Source organism: Ceratotherium simum, chromosome 24 (assembly GCF_057802395.1).
Source record: "Ceratotherium simum simum isolate JZ-2026a chromosome 24, ASM5780239v1, whole genome shotgun sequence".
Classification (NCBI taxonomy): domain Eukaryota; kingdom Metazoa; phylum Chordata; class Mammalia; order Perissodactyla; family Rhinocerotidae; genus Ceratotherium; species Ceratotherium simum.
The window spans coordinates 5,514,505-5,528,352 of NC_141923.1; the positions used below are offsets into that span (position 1 = coordinate 5,514,505).

Here is a 13,848-nt window from a genome sequence, read left to right on the forward strand (position 1 = left end):
TTCTTATTGTGTTGGACCTCAGAGTTCCCGACACGTAGTATTCATCATTCATGACTCATACGCCACCAGTCATCATCATTGGTCCAGACTCAGCCCTCTTTTTCTTCACTCACTTCTACATTTCTTTACTGATTAACTTATCAATAAAGCAGTAACTATAAAATAAGTATCTATGAATCAAAGATCCTTAAGTATCTCTAACATCTGTCAATAGAATCATTTCCCTCATTGCATATATATTTCATTAATCATCTACATTGTTGCAAATATCAATTAATCAATATAACATTTCATGTCAATTCCATATTTATCATGGGGCCATGGTTGTCCTTTTTTATTATTTTTAATTATTTTTTAATATTACAGTTAATATCCTAAACAAATCACCAAAAATAAGACAAGAACTTTGACCATTACTCACACTCGTCTCCGTTCTCCTACATACAGATCTCCTGACCGCGAAAGATTCTAAAATCAGCTTGATGAGCCCACTCTAAGTACAAAGCAGAATACATGAAAAAAAAACTGAGACAATGTCTCCATTAACCCTTGCATTTCACCTTTCATTAAGTCAGTAATTTAGGTATTTATTAATTTTGGGTAATATTCATTAATATTTCTCTTAAGAAAATGAACATCAAACTTGCCACTAAGGCAGAACAAGAACAATGATTACTTTCTGTATAATCATTGGTCAAAGAAGTAACACATTTGAACCATGTCCTTCTTAATCAACTCAGTGTTTTTAACATATATTAATAGATTCTCTTATCTCATGACATATTTTCATAATTAGACAATGCTTTACTAATTTATATTTATTTATATTTGTTTATTAATATTTTAATAATTTTAATATATCCAATTATAATAACAGAGTCAGAATCCATAAACACAAAGACCAAGAACATGATCCTTGTATATTCTTAATATCTATCTATAGGATCATTTCTAATAAAGGCAGTAGACTAGGTTCTCTTTTGTATTGGACCTCAGAGTTCCAGACACGTATTATTAATTCTCCACGACTCATATGCACCAGTCATCATCATTCATCCAAGCTTGGGACATTTTTTCTTCATTTTCATCAATATTTGTTTATTAAAATTTACCAATTCCCTGATAAAATAAATACCTATGTATAAAAAAAATAAGAATAAGGGTCTTAAATATCTCTACATCTGCCTATATAATCATTTGTCACATCAATATATTTCTTATATTAATTATCCTTAATGTTTCAGATATGGATTAATCAACACAATATTTCATATAGTAGCATTTATCATTGGGTCACAGTTGGCTTTCTTTGCTTATATGAAATACATCTTATTAAAACACGGAAGTTCCTTTAAAAAAAACATTCAAACTAAAAGAACTACAACTATTACTCACATTGGCGTCTGTGTCTCTAACAATAGAGGCAACCACAGAGCTCATGACAGTGGAAGATGCCGAAGTCAGCTCAAGGGCGTCCATTCTGAGGAGTACAAAGCAGAGCACATGATTTAAAAAATTGAGACATTCTCTCCATTTATCCTTGCTTTCACATTTCGTTCACTCAATCACTTGGTTATTTATTAATTTTCCTAATATTTACATATTTTTCTCTTAACGAAATGAACAACCTCATCCATGAGACTGGTTCATAACAATATAAGTGACTATTACTAATCAGTGTCTACACGGTCCTTGCACAAAGGGGTAACACAGTTGGTCCATTTATCTCTTAATGGACTTCAATGATCTCAATTAATACTATTTCTTGCCTCAGCACATATATTTAGAGTTTAACAATGCTTAACCCTCTTGATATTTATTGATTTATATATTTGTTTATGGTGCTATCACTGATCCATTTACAAATACGAAATTGAAACTACGTATACATAGTAAAAGAACAAAATCCTTGTATATTCCTAACATCTGTCCAAAGGATAATTTGCAATAGAAGGAATAAACCAGGTTTCTCATTTGTTGGACCTCAGAGTTCCAGACACGTAGTATTCATCATCCATGACTCAGACGCCACCAGTCGTCATCATTGGTCCAGGACTGGCCCTCTTCTTCTCCATTAATTTCTACAGTTGTTTATTAATTAATTCATCACTTCACTTATAATTAAATAAAAAACTATGAATCACAAAAACTGAAGAACAAGATCTTTAAGTTCCTTAATAGTTATCTATAGGATCATTTGCCACATTGTTTATATCTCTCTCATTAATCATTCTTGGGGTCGGCCCGGTGGCTTAGCAGTTAAGTGTGTGCGCTCTGCTACTGGCGGCCCGGGTTCGGATCCCGGGTGCGCACCGACGCACCGTTTCTCCCGCCATGCTGAGGCCACGTCCCACATACAGCAACTTGAAGGATGTGCAACTATGACATACAACTATCTACTGGGGCTTCGGGGAAGAAAAAAAGGAGCAGGATTGGCAATAGATGTCACCTCAGAGCTGTTCTTCCTCAGCAAAAAGAGGAGGATTAGCACGGATGTTAGCTCAGGGCTGATCTCCCTCACAAAAAAAAAAAAATAATTCCTAATTTTTCAAATGGTGATTAGTCAACATAATGTTAGTGGCAATGTCATATTTATCAGTGAGCAATAGTTATTCCTTTTGGATTCTTTTAACAATACAATGAATATCTTTTTAAAACTACCCAAACCAAGACAAAGACTTTGACTATACTCACATTGTTCTCCATGCTCCTGACACACAGAGGCAACCAGAGAGCTCGGGACCATGCCAGATGCTTAAATCAGCCAGGAGCATCCATTCTGAGAGTACAGAGCAGAACAGAGGATAAAAAGATTGAAATATTCTCTCCATTTATCCTTGTATTCCTCTTTTCTTAGTCTTTTAAGTATGCATTAAATTGTGATTTTTTTCCTTGAGAAAACAAACAACATTGAACAAGGCCCTGACCATACAGGATCATGGACCATTATAACAACTGTACATGTCATCCTTAGCCAAAGAGGTAATACCTTTAAGACATTTATTTCCTAATGGACTTCAGTGTTTTTAATATATATTAATAGTATTTCTGGTCTCACCACATATTTTCATAATTGGACAATGCTTCATCTTCTTTATTTATTTATATATTTGTTTATTGGTTTTTTCATTGATCCATTTATAATCATATAATCAAATTCCATGAACACAACAACTAAGAACAAGAACCTTAAATATTCCTAACTTCTGTCTATAGAATTATTTCCAACAGAAGGTATAGGCTAGATTTCTTATTGTGTTGGACCTCAGAGTTCCAGACACACAGTATTCATCATCCATGACTCATACTCCACCAGTCATCATCATTGGTCCAGGATTGGCCCTCATTATCATCAATCACATCTACATGTTTTTATTGATTAATTCATCAATTCACTAATAATAATAAAATAAATGCCTAGAGGTCACAAAGACTTGAAACAAGATTCTTGAAAATCTCTAACATTTCTCTATAGAATTACTTCCCACTGACCATATATATCTTTCATTAATTGGCGCCACAATGTTTCCTATATAGATTAATTAATATAATACTTCCTATTAACCCCCTTTTACCATTTGAATGTGACTAAACATGTCTTTATAGAGAGATTTAAATCAACTGTGACTCAAAATTGAAATTGAATCATACGTTTTATATTAATTAATTTAATAATTAAATGTGAAAATGAATAAAATGGTCTTGCTTTTTTCTCCTTAATTGACCACAGATGTGCTGAATTGGCCCATACATGACCTTCATTCATTAATTGTATCTGTATCCGTTTATTCCCTTTCAATAATAGAGTGAACACCCATGATAAGCCACCAAACAGAAGCAATTACTGTGACTGTTACTTACATCAGTTTCTACACTCAACTGAATCATTGTGCGTCCATTCTGTAGAGTATAAAGCAAAAATAAAAATAGATTAGATTAGATTAGATAAATAGATAAGCAGATAGAACAGCCTAGATTCAAATTTTTTTTAATTTAGTTCAAGTCAACAATAATTGATTAGGAATAAACCTTAGTGCTTATTGCATATTAAAACTCTGAATGGCATACTTATTGATTGAATAACTGATTTAAGTATTAATTTTAACTGATATAATGAACACCTTTGAAACCAACACCAGACAAAAGAATAAGAACTATGACTATTACACATATCAGTTTATATGCCCCCTACCTAGCCAAGTAAGAGCCACATCTTTTTTCTAAATGAACTTTGCTTGGAAAGAATTAGTTTAATCTAAATAAATTTGAGCACATTCTCAGCAACTGTCCATGCTTGCCCCACCTTTATATATGTATGTATGTATCTGGTTACACATAGAGTCATTTATTTTCCATTTTTTAAAGAAACTGCACCAACAAGCCAGAAAGAGAAATCCTATCTAAATGTATTCACCGTTCCAAAAATGTAAGAGCCTAGGTCTATTTTCTTTCTCTGGAGAGCAACTGTGTAGAACTAGATTAATCACTCTCCTGGTTTCATAACACATGCCCCTCATTGGTCCATGCTTTGCCTTCTTTCAAATAATTGATTAAAATATTAACTTCTTCTTTTATATATTTATAATAATATCATTAATATTTGTAACTCCACAGAAACAGGACAATATTAATGCCTGTCCATACGCTCATTAGGCACAGAAAAAAGATCAGATGATTTTTCCTTATCTTTTTTAAATTAAAAAATAGTGAAGATGATTGGATTAATCATAACTGGTCATGTGACACATTCTCAACATAGGTCAGTGTGTAAGCCCTCTCTCAATTATGTAGTTATTTAATCAATAATTAATTTAAGAAAATGCTTTGCCCTTCTCTTAATAAAACAAAACACCAACAACCCAACCCAGAAAAACAACATGGGCTCTTACATCTATTTATCTCAATGCTCTTTACCCAAAAGGGTCAGCTTTAATCAATTTATTTTACTGGAACTCAGTGCTTCAGAAATGTATTAATAATGATTTTTATATTACATATATTACATTACATACTCTTATATTTGGACCAGGAGTAACCCATTTTGTCTTTATTCATTTATACATTTCTTAATTTATTCATGCATTGATTTACTGGAAATACAATGCTCAGAAGCCCAAGAACAAACTTCTGAATATTTTTAACTCCTGGAACAAGCTCATTTCCCACAGAGATAACAAAGAGGAATCTTTCTGTAATGGACCTCAGAGTTACAGGGTTTAATCAAGATCCTTGATTTCAGACACCCCAGGGTACTCATCATTGATCCAGGCTAAGCAATCTTTTTCTTCATTTATACTTTGTTTATTGATCCATTCATTGATCCACTAACAATAATAAAATCAATATCCATGAATAAAAATAAAAAGCCAAGAACAAGATCCTTGAATATGACCAAGATCTGTTTATAGGCTCTTTTCTCCATAAACTAGATCTTTTCTCAACAAACTAGATCTCTTTCTGCAGTGGCTCTCAGTGAGGTACGTATGGATCAATTAACATTCTTGCTTCATACACATCCTATTTCAACTCTCTTCTGTCTTGCTATGTACTCCTCCCTCAGTGAGGAGCTATATGATAGAACTTGGCATGATAACGTGAATGTTTTATAACTGCGCTGTACAATACGGTCCCATTAGCTACCTGTAGCTCCTAAGTACTTGAAATGTGGCTAGTGCAACTGAGGAACCCCAATTAAAATTCATTTAACTTTAATGATTTTAAATTTCAATAGCCACATGCGGATAGGGGCAACCACATTGGACAGTGCAGCCCTAGATTTTATTACCAGATAAATGTTTAAATCAAATGTAGTACAAAAATAAGATGGATTATTAATCAGCTTTGAAAATGAATGAAATGTCTTCCATCTTATTTAAACCACAGTTGTATTAAAGTGGATTAACCATAATCTTTGTTTCATAACACATTCATATCATCGGTCTATGTATGGCTTAATTTAAATAATTCAATAAACACTAATAAAAAATTCACCTCAATTGACAAGACCTTCTGACTATTATTTACTTTAGTCATTACGTTTCTTACCCACAAGGATAATAACAGCCAAGATCTTCATCAGCAGAGACTGATTAAATCAGCCCTGGTTTTCATTCTGTGGAGTCAAATGCCAACATTCAGAAGAAGGAACAGTCCAGCTTTAGATAGATTTAAAGGACATTAGTTGTGTGCTTCTAGGTAAATCACGAAGTTGGTTCAAGTCTCATTTTCATCATTGACCCAAGAACAGCACTGCTTTTAATTTCTTGATATAACTACTAATTTTAAGTAATACAACCAACACTGTCGAGTTCATCACTCAAAAATAAGAACCATGACTATTGTTCATATCTGCCTATAGACCCCTACCCACGTAGGCAAGAGCCTAAATAATCTTTCTTATTTTAATGGACTCAATTTATGTAGATATGCATGAATTTAAATTTGCAATTCATGGCATATCCTCACCAAGATCTATGCTTGACCCTATTCATATATTAATTCAATCATTCATTGTTTAATTTATTTGTTTATGAAATGACTCATGGAATATTTGATCATGTATTCAAATTTACTAAAACACATACACACACAGTGGTAAAGCCATGAACAACTCAGAATAGAAACGCTCTTTGTGTGCAGGAGTCTCAGTGCCCACCCCCCAACTAGGAAGAGAGGATCAGTAGTATAGACACAGATTAATTGTTATTCTTGCTTTTTACGGGGCCATGTTTTGCCCCCTGTTTAACTTATTGACTGTGATTAGGACTGAATCTATTCACACGAGATAATTTATCAATATCTGGGAATTAACTAACCTTAGACAGGAAACCTGAATAATATGTTTTATCGCCATATGTCTATTACATTACCCACAGAGATTTCAAAACTAGGTGCTTTTCCTTGTTTTTGATAAAACTCAGTGAACAGAGGTAGATTAATAATAACTCTTTTCATAAGATACATTCTCAAGATGAACTATGCTCATTCTTTTTCCAATTAAATAACTATTTAATAATTTATTTATTTATGTAATTTTCCCTTCTCTAAATAAAAACAGCCAACCAGCAAATAACCACCTACATCAAACAATAATATTGAGTCTTTAATATTGAGTCTTACATATATCTGTCTACACACTCCTTCCAAAAGAGAAATATGAATGTATTTCACTGGAATTCAGTGCTACAGAAATGTATAATAATCCATGTCTCATTGCACACTCTCATAATTGGTCAATGCCCAGCTTTCTTTACATTTACCCATTTTTACATTTCTTCATTTATTCATTCATTGGTTTACTTATAAAAATTCAATCAATACTCACAAAGTGTGTGTGCCCAAGGTCAAGATGCCTGAATGTTCTGAGCCTCTACTCTAAGCTCATTTCCATAGAGGAATAAAGGAGGCCACTTTTTAATGATGGACCTCAGAGTTCCAGATGGCTTTAATCAAAATTTTTGATTCAGACACCCTCCAATCTCATCATTGGTCCAGGCTTGGCACTCTTTTTTTTCATTCATTTATATCTTCATTTTCCCATGAATCACAAACTCCCAAGAACAAGATCCCTGATATAACTGTGATCTGTCTCTAGACTGATTTTTCAGAGCTTTCAGACTAGGTCTCAGCGTAAAGCTTGTTTCATATCAGTACCATCATGAAAAACATGGTTCGGCAATGTTCATTTAATTTGTCCAACTTTAAACATGGTAAAATAAACAACCCCAAACCACAATGGTATCCCACTTCTAGAACACAGACAATATGTTTCACCTTCTAAGGCTTCCACTAAACAGTTAATAGCCTGGATCTCTACCAATATGGAAATGCTTAAATCAACTGTGGTGCAGAAATAATATGAAATAGCAAACAGTTCTGAAAATTAATTAAACACCTTCCATCTTTTTAAAAAATTAATTTCAGTTGTGCTGAAATGGGTTAATTCTACTCCTTGGCCCATAACACATTCCCACTATCGGTCCATACTTGGCGTTATTGGATTTTATTTTTGTGTATATAGCCTTTGGTTCTATTGAACTATTTCAGTGAGCACACATCAACAAACCATACAAACCAAGAAGAGAAACTTTGTTACTTACATTGCTGCTTACCCACAGAAGTAACAGTCAAGATCTTCATCAACCAACAATGACTGAATCCAATGTAGAGCATTCGTTCAGGAGGAAAAGGTAGATTTTTAAAAGAAGGAAAAGTGTAAATTTAGATTTTTAAGTAGAAGTTAGTTCTGCATTACTAGACTAATCATAAACATGGGTTTTGTCACATTTTCATCATCAATCCAACGGTGGTATTCTTTTCATCTACTGACTTAACTTATAGTGTGAAACAATATAATGAAGACCTTTTAATCTAACACTCAACACAAGAACTCTAACTATTATTAATATCTGTCTATATGCCCCTACCAAAGAGCAAAAAGGCCAGGTAATTTTTTAATGGGGAAAACTTTTGCAAAATGGAATGAATTTAAATTCTTTTTTCACGAAACAATCTGACTAATGGGTCATGCTGTACTTCAATTCATGCATTTATCAATTAACTTATTTTATTCACTTTTTAAATAATTCTAAGGATAATTTAATTATCTACTCTCTTTTTCCTACAGAAAACACAAAATGGGAGAGCCATCTGCTACTTAAAACTAAATACCATTACGTGCAACTTTCTATCTCAGCACTGTCTGCACTGATGGAACTTTCTGCAGAGATGGAAATGTTCTCTTTTAGCACTGCCCAATATGGTAGCCACTGGACACATATGACTTGAATTGTGGCTTGTGTTCCTGAGGAATCGAATTTTTATTTTCTTTTTCTTGAGGAAGATTGGCCCTGCACTACCATCTGTTGCCCATCTTCCTCTTTTTCTTTTTTCTCCCCAAAGCCCCAGTACATAGTTGTGTATCATAGTTGTAGAGTTGTAGTTCTTTTATGTGGGACGCCACCTCAGCATGGCTTCACGAGCAGTGAGTAGGTCCACTCCCAGGATCCAAAACGGCAAACCCCAGGCTGCCGAAGCAGAAATCACAAACTTAACCACTACACCACTGGGCCGGCCCCTGAATTTTTATTTGCAATTAATTTGAATTTAAATGTTAATAGCAAGATGTGTTTAGAGAGTGAAGTCTACGTGATCCTTCCCTAAAGACAGGAAGGCCTGGATCTTTTTTGTTTAGGTAGATTTCAAGAGAGTAGAACAGGATTAACCATGCTCCTTCATATATTATATATGCTCCTCACTGGCCCATGGCTTATGTTCTTTTAAATAATGGATTGACATATGAAATTATTCTTTTATTCATTTATAAAAGCACCAATGCTGGTGAACCCTAAGGAAGAGGGACAAGAACCCTGAGTGACACTAAATCTATTCATTGGTTTATTACTCACAGAAATCATCAAGAAAATGCGTTTATGATTTTCTCTTTAAACAAAAATCAATGAACACAGAGGATTTGTAATTACTATATTCACATTTTCAATGCCATGCTTAGACTTTTTCCATGTTTCAGTAACTAATCATTTGTATCTTATATTTTATTATTGATTATATTAAATTATGGTTTATTAGAATAATTTTATACTAATGTATTTATCATGATTTGCTATATTATTATTGAATATATTATATTAAGTATTATTATTATGCAACTATATAAATTTTTTGTCCCTTTTTAAAATAAGCCATGATACCAACTCATCAGTAACCCAGAACAACATTGATATTCACATATATCTGTGTATATATTCCCACAAGAGGACCAGCCTTCGTCTATTTTATGTGAACTCAAAGTTTCAGAACCATATTAATGATAAACCTTGTTTCATTAGCTCCTTTCATAATTGGATAAAGGGTTATCCCTCATCCTTATTTATACTTTATTTATTCATGCATTGATTTACTTAAAATAATAGAATCCATATTCATGAACAATGAAAGGTCAAGAATACAATCCTTGAATATTTCTAACTTACTCTGTAAGCACATTTCCCATAGATGCCATGGACCTCAGAGTTACAGACTGGGTTTAATCAAAATATTTTATTCAGATGCCCCACGCATACTCATCATTGATCCAGACTTAGTATTCTGTGCCTTCATTTAATATATTGTTCTTGAATTATTCATTGATTCATTAATAATAATACAATGTCCATGAATTAGGAAAATAAAACAAACATCCTTGAAGATATGAATATGTCTACGGAAGTGAACTTCTCACAGAGCTAGAGGGCTGGCCCTCATTGTGCAATGCACCTCAGCATTGCAAATATGAATTAATCCATTTCTTTGCATCATATCAATTCCATATTAGTCATTGGTCCATGCTTGGACCTCTTTGATTTAACATTCTTATTTTAAAGATGGTACAATGAACAACCATTTTATACCACAACTAAGAAAAAGGCAAAATTTTCCATTTTTTTACATTCTCCCCTTCAATGGGTTCATAGTCTACAACACTATCAATGGAGAAGTGTTTAAATCCACCATATAAAAATAAAATGGAATATTAAAATGTTCTGAAAATGATATAAATGCCTTTCATTTTTTTGACTTAAGGAATTCAGTCACGCTGAAATGGATTAATCATAATTCTGAATTCATACACATTTTAATCATTGGTCAACGCATGACCACCCTCGAATTGTTTGTGTATGTAGCCATTTATTCCTTCAAAACATCTCAGTGAATACCACGGTGAAGCCCTCACGCAAGAACATGAACTTTGACTACTGCTTACATTGATCTCTTTTTACCCCAAGAGGTAAAAGGCAAGATCTGCACCACGAGATAATAATCAAATCTTGTAGGGTCTGTTCATTCTGAGGAGTAAAGAGCAAATTTTAAAAAGAATCAGTCTACATTTAGCAATTTTAAATGATCAATAATCAAGTACCCATAAACCTTGGTTTGCCTCCTATTCTCAACATTTGGAAAGAGAGAGCTCTACTTCATATTTATTAACTTGTACAATTTTTATTTTAAATAATATAATGAACACCATTAAATCCAGCAATAAACAGAAGAAAAATAACTATAGTTATTAGGAATATCTGTCTGTACTTGCTACTCGCAAAAATTTTGTTGAATTTTATTTGAGCGGAATTGGATACATGGGAGATTCAATTCATGGCACAATCTCACCAACGGTCCAAGCTTGACCCTACTTAATATATTTATTAATTCACTCACTAATTGCTTTATTTCAAGGGATTATAAGATCTTCTCTTCGTTTTTCTAAAAGAATTCCAAAAAGTTTAAACAACCATCAAAACAGTACTGAAACACTATCATTTACATATGTCTATATGCACCATTGGAAAGGCCTAGAATTCTGTCTTCCTATGGATATCAGTTGTGTAAAACATGATGAATCATGATCTTTACATCCAATTGCATGCTTTCTATTGATGCGTTGCTGGCCAACTTGAAAAAAAATTGATTGAGATATAAATGTATACATTTGTTCACTTATAATTATATTTCAATATATGTAAGCCCATCCACTACTAGGTAAGTATCTTGAATAATATTTACATTTGTCTTTATGTCATTATCCAAAAGAATAGCAAAAAAATATATAGCAAACTGGCTCCTTTAATGTTCGTTTGCTTACAAAAAATTGCATGAAAAGATTGCATTAATCATAAGCGTGGCTGTATAAAACAGTTTCATCATTGCTCCATGCTCTCCTTCTCAATTACATAGTTCATTCAATCAACTATTTAGGCAAATGTATTTCCCTTTCCTTAATAAAATGATCAATCGGCAATCAGTCCCAACACAGAACAAAAACATTGACTCTAATGTACAGATGACCATATGCTCCTTACCAAAGTGGTAAGAGCTTTGACTGTTAATTTATTGGGACTAAGAATCTCAAAATTGTTTTAATAATTATCCCTGTTTCATTACATGCCTTAAAAAGTAGTGCATGGGGGCCGGCCCTGTGGCTTGGTGGTGAAGTGCGCGCGCTGCGATGCTGGTGGCCCGGGTTCGGATCCCGGGTGCACATCGAGGCACCACTTCTCCGTCCATCCTGAGGCCGAGTCCCACATACAGCAACTAGAAGGATGTGCAGCTATGACATACAACTATCTACTGGGGCTTTGGGGGGAAAAAATAAAATAAATAAAATCTTTAAAAAAAAAAAAAAAAAGTAGTGCATGGCTATCTCTCTTATTCTTCACTCATTGATATATTTCCTTATGTGTGGGCCAATTTTATTATAATAATGCAATTCACACCCCAAACCACAAAAGCCCAAGAATAAGGTACTATAGGCTCATTTCCCACCAAGAGAATAATGAGGTGTCTCTTTGTAATGGACCTCAGAGATGCAGATGGGTATAATCAAAATTCTTGTTTCAGAAACCCCATGACACTCATCACTGGTCCATGCTAGGAAATTATTTTCACTTATTGATTAATTTTCTGATTCATAAATAATACAATGACAAAATCCCAAAAACAAGATCTTTGAATTTTAGGCACTTGTTCCTCCAAGCTAATAGACTACACTTCTTTTGTAAGGGCTCTCAAACCTGCACATGTGGATGGGTCCATATCCCTGCTTTGTATTAAATCCCCATTCAGTGTTGCTGTCTGTGTGGCCTGCTTTTATTTAATTCATCCACCTGTCAGAGATGATTCAATGAAAAATAATGAAACCACCGTCTTCAATCACCTCTGGGATGCACCCAGAGAGTTATCAGCCAGCTCTATCCATATGGGAATGCTAAATAAACCATGGCAGAAAATAAAGAATAATATTAAACAGCTCTGAGAATAAATTAAATATCTTCTATCAAAATTACCTCAGTTGTGTTGATTTAGATTAAACATAGTTTTTGTTTTATAACACATTCCCATCATTGGTCCCTACCTGGAGTGTTTTATTTATTTCATGTATGGAGTAGACAATTATTACTTTGAAATGCTTCAGCTAACACCAAAGAACAAATTATCCAAACAAGGAACGTAAAATAAGAGACTTACTTATATTTGTCTTTATGTTCCTTGCTCACAATAACAATTCTTCATTAAATGATTAAATCAGCTGTCCTATGTTCACTCTGGGGAGGAAAAAGCAGATTGGGACTAGATTTAGATTTTTTTGTAATGGTTGTTAGTCAGACAGAACTAGATAACAATAAACCTTGGTTAAAAAATGCAAGTTTTTATTAATCCAGGATCAAATTCTTAGTTATAAATAATATAATAAACACTATTAAGTGCACCCTAGTTCAAGATAAGATCTATAATGATTACAAATATCCCCCTACATGAAGTAGATGGTCCTCAATAGACTATTGAGTGATGCAAACACTTTCCCTTTCCTAACAGAAAAAAAACCCTAGCAAACTACAAAGACTCAAAATGTTGCCTTTTAACTACAGATACTAATATGCTCCATATGAAAGAGGATTACAGATTAAACCTGTTCGTTTACTTCAGAATTATATTAATATTAGTACTTGTTTTATTGTATTTTACTAATCGTTCCACAAGTAGGCCTCTCAGTCCTTCATGTATACATTTCTTTCTTTATTCATGCATTGATTCACTTGAAATAAAACAATCTATATCCATGAACCATAAAAGCCCAGGTACAAGTTTATTGAATTTTCCTAACTTCTACTGTTACCTAATTTCTGCAGAGAATATTGACTGGTTCTCTTTCCGTAATGGACCTCAGAGTTACACAGAGGGCTCCATCAAAGGTGTTGATTCAGATACCTCTACCAATACTCATCATTGATCCAGGCATGGCTTTCTATTTCTTCATTCGTTTATGCCTTCTTGAACTGATTCATTCATTCACGG

At 33.5% G+C, this 13,848-nt stretch overlaps 1 long non-coding RNA gene and 9 other non-coding genes across 59 annotated transcripts in view; all 10 read right to left on the reverse strand.

Annotated features, from left to right (window-relative positions):
* Positions 1-13,848, reverse strand: part of LOC147913805 (uncharacterized) — a 168,699-nt gene that overhangs the window by 93,612 nt on the left and 61,239 nt on the right. For 48 of the 50 annotated variants that reach the window (XR_015556061.1, XR_015556066.1, XR_015556094.1 and 45 more), the window contains 8 exons: positions 13,021-13,097; positions 10,763-10,844; positions 8,100-8,152; positions 6,046-6,112; positions 3,862-3,900; positions 2,695-2,779; positions 1,396-1,480; positions 422-493 (listed from right to left, as the gene is read on the reverse strand). This is a non-coding gene — a long non-coding RNA (uncharacterized LOC147913805). Of the gene's footprint in view, positions 1-421; positions 494-1,395; positions 1,481-2,694; positions 2,780-3,861; positions 3,901-6,045; positions 6,113-8,099; positions 8,153-10,762; positions 10,845-12,566; positions 12,660-13,020; positions 13,098-13,848 lie in introns of all 50 variants that reach the window. The other 2 variants (XR_015556072.1, XR_015556099.1) reach the window with 2 other exon arrangements.
* Positions 12-86, reverse strand: LOC147913856 (small nucleolar RNA SNORD113/SNORD114 family). The gene has a single exon (XR_015556261.1). It is a non-coding gene; the product is annotated as a small nucleolar RNA SNORD113/SNORD114 family (small nucleolar RNA).
* Positions 986-1,059, reverse strand: LOC147913857 (small nucleolar RNA SNORD113/SNORD114 family). The gene has a single exon (XR_015556224.1). It is a non-coding gene; the product is annotated as a small nucleolar RNA SNORD113/SNORD114 family (small nucleolar RNA).
* LOC147913858 (small nucleolar RNA SNORD113/SNORD114 family) lies at positions 1,978-2,052 on the reverse strand. Its single transcript, XR_015556252.1, has one exon. It is a non-coding gene; the product is annotated as a small nucleolar RNA SNORD113/SNORD114 family (small nucleolar RNA).
* On the reverse strand, positions 3,259-3,333 carry LOC147913859 (small nucleolar RNA SNORD113/SNORD114 family). Its single transcript, XR_015556264.1, has one exon. It is a non-coding gene; the product is annotated as a small nucleolar RNA SNORD113/SNORD114 family (small nucleolar RNA).
* LOC147913860 (small nucleolar RNA SNORD113/SNORD114 family) lies at positions 5,195-5,267 on the reverse strand. Its single transcript, XR_015556233.1, has one exon. It is a non-coding gene; the product is annotated as a small nucleolar RNA SNORD113/SNORD114 family (small nucleolar RNA).
* On the reverse strand, positions 7,420-7,493 carry LOC147913861 (small nucleolar RNA SNORD113/SNORD114 family). Its single transcript, XR_015556293.1, has one exon. It is a non-coding gene; the product is annotated as a small nucleolar RNA SNORD113/SNORD114 family (small nucleolar RNA).
* On the reverse strand, positions 10,020-10,096 carry LOC147913862 (small nucleolar RNA SNORD113/SNORD114 family). The gene has a single exon (XR_015556223.1). It is a non-coding gene; the product is annotated as a small nucleolar RNA SNORD113/SNORD114 family (small nucleolar RNA).
* LOC147913863 (small nucleolar RNA SNORD113/SNORD114 family) lies at positions 12,347-12,421 on the reverse strand. Its single transcript, XR_015556238.1, has one exon. It is a non-coding gene; the product is annotated as a small nucleolar RNA SNORD113/SNORD114 family (small nucleolar RNA).
* On the reverse strand, positions 13,710-13,787 carry LOC147913864 (small nucleolar RNA SNORD113/SNORD114 family). Its single transcript, XR_015556239.1, has one exon. It is a non-coding gene; the product is annotated as a small nucleolar RNA SNORD113/SNORD114 family (small nucleolar RNA).